This window comes from Lepidochelys kempii, chromosome 1, assembly GCF_965140265.1.
Source record: "Lepidochelys kempii isolate rLepKem1 chromosome 1, rLepKem1.hap2, whole genome shotgun sequence".
Classification (NCBI taxonomy): domain Eukaryota; kingdom Metazoa; phylum Chordata; order Testudines; family Cheloniidae; genus Lepidochelys; species Lepidochelys kempii.
In genome coordinates this window covers 163,358,465-163,361,405 of record NC_133256.1, presented here as the reverse complement: position 1 = coordinate 163,361,405, position 2,941 = coordinate 163,358,465, and positions in this window count along the sequence as shown.

The following is a 2,941-nucleotide window of genomic DNA, read 5'->3' as shown; positions in this document are numbered from 1 at the left end:
TTAATTTCACTAAAGAAAAGTGTTAAGTGTATTTATAAACATGCTTAGATGCTTTTTTTAAAAAAAATGTTGAAATGAAAAATAAGCAATTCTTGTGTACATACCTTGTTATAATAAAGCTTTTAAATTTTGAAAAATACCTCTTTGCCTACACTTACAGTGGCGATTTTGTCATACTCTGGTCCAGGGGTAGCTAATTGTGATGGACCATTGATACCCTCTTCGAATTTGCTATCCCTGGACCAGAGGATGACAAGAGTGAGAGGCAGCAAACTGTGTACTCAGCAATTCTGGATCTTGGTGTATGGAGATTGGAAAAAATAAGGGACTTTCCGTGTAATAAAGGAACTGCTGGCAACCCTACCTATAATTCTCAGCATGCAGGAGCTGGGGCTGTCAGAGCCCTCCAGCAGGACTGAGGTCCCGCAGGACCTGCTTCCATAATAGTGGGAGTGGGTAAAATCTACTTTGTTGGGGAGGGGGGGAATTGGGTGTGTGTCGTCCCCCCCCCCCAAAAAAAACAAACAAACCAAAACCAAAAACCCCAGCCTGTGGTAACTTGCAGGAAAACAAATAGAATTTCAGCAATGGAAAGCAAGCTTTCCACCTTTTATTTTTTAAAAAAAATAAATAAATGTTTTAATACTTTAAGCAAGGGATAGAAAGAGATTTGATGTCTATTATAACAGTGTTTATTTTAAAAAAAACTTTAAACATGGTTTAAGCAAAATTTGTTTTTTTAGTGGTAAAATTGTGTCTGAATTCTGTTCATATATATATTAAACAACCTTTTGTGTGTGGGTTTTTTTTTTTTTTTTTAGTAGCGGGGGGTGGGAAATCTAAGGTTTTCGTTAATGGGAGTAGGCTAAAAATGCAAGAAACAATGCAGGTGGGAGTGGGTACTGCAGGTGGGACAGGAGAAGAATTAAAAAATGATCCCATGCAAGGCTCTATTGTAACTCAAACGCCAAATATGGCAAGACAAGTGAGCGAAGGTAGCACTGCTTGATAGATTAACAGCTCATGCATGCTGTTGAAAATGATTATCCTCAGAAGAGTTCTGTGTAATCTCAAAAGCTTCTCTCTCGCCAGCAGAAGTTGGTCCAGTAAAAGATATTACCCCACCCACCTTCTCTCTCTAATATCCTCAGATATAAAGAGTTGTAGGGCTGAGAGTTATTGAAAGCAAATGAATCTCCTCTCTCTCTCTCTCTCATTCGCTCTCTCTAACTTTATGTGCCCTTCATTTTGTGTCTATGCCCAACATTTCATCCCACATTTGGGCATGTGCAGGTAGAGTAGTTAAGGAGAAGAAAGCTGCCCATAATGCAGGGATCATTTAACTAACCAGTATAAAATACGCACAAACACTGGCGTTCATGAATCATCACCATGTGGTGAGAGGACTGGGTGATGTTTGACCTGGCCCACAATGTCATTTATCTACCACAAGTGACCTGTCCCTATCAACCACCTCCATGGGCTGTGACAAGGGAGGCATGCATTGCCTCAGTCCGACTCACAAATTAGGAAGCCCTACCCCAGTAAGAAAGGGCCATGAGCAATCAAACATCAGCCACACTTACATGTCCTGGCTAAAGGATAGCACCTCAGTTTCATTGCTGCATGGGGCTGTTGAAACCATGTGTCCTTAAATGGATCAGTGAATCAAAGTCTACCCTCCTCAGACGTTCTTGTTAAACCCTGGATTTGTGCTGGAAATGGCCCACCTTGATTATCATACACATTGTAAGGAGAGTGGTCACTTTAGATAAGCTATTACCAGCAGGAGAGTGGGGTGGGAGGAGGTATTTTTTCATGCTTTGTGTGTATATAAAAAGATCTTCTACACTTTCCACAGTATGCATCCGATGAAGTGAGCTGTAGCTCACGAAAGCTTATGCTCAAATAAATTGGTTAGTCTCTAAGGTGCCACAAGTCCTCCTTTTCTTTTTGCGAATACAGACTAACACGGCTGTTACTCTGAAAGTCTACTTGTATTGATTTTAGCACATAATATTGTGAAAACGCTATTGAAATCTAATGAGCTAGGCTAAACTGTCTTCTGGGGAAAACAGAACACGCTTGTGGGTAAAGCACAGGACAGGGATTCAGGAAGCACAGCTTTCAGTTCTCTCTGCCACAGCCTCCCCATGTGATCTCTGGTGAGTGACTAAGGTCTTAACTTGAGAGATGTTGCACACCCCAGATGTCACCTCTGAGGACAGGAACAGGCTTTTAATCTCTCCGATTTGTCCTTTCCTGTAATATGGGGCTAAAAATGATTCCCTGCTTCACAGGGGTGTTGTGAGATTTCATTTATTCACTCTTATGGTGTGTTATAAGATGGAAAGAGCTATAGAAATGCAGAATATCATTATTAACGTAAAAAAACTTTAGTCCGTGGGACTCTAGGGCAGACTTGCTAACACTAGATGTTGCTGTTGCTACAAATTGAGCCAAACTAGAAAAAGAGCATTAACAAAATTCTCTTTCAGACCCAGCCTTGATGAAAAACCTGCGATAATGCCTGGACAATAATACCACCAAGCAGTGATGCTTTATTCCTTTAGGCAGAATTCTGCCTGTTACGTACATACAACATCCCTTGCTGTCACTGGGAGAGGTACAGGTGTAGCTCAGGCTTAATGTCTGAGGAAAATAATTTTCTAAAGCAAACATGAGGAGGGGGGTGTCAGCAAATCTATCGCACAGTGCTGCCATCTGTTGTGTTTTTATCATGAATCTTGAGATATGTAGTGTTTTAGTTAAAGCCCTAGCTCCTGGTAGACCAGGGATTACTGGAGAATCTCAGCTTTCACTGGTTTTAAAACAGCATGTTCCTAGCTTTTACGGTATCAGAAAAAAACTAAAAATGAGACATATGGGCACCCCAAAGTTCAGAAACCATCAAGCAAATTAAAAACAACCCCTCATTAAT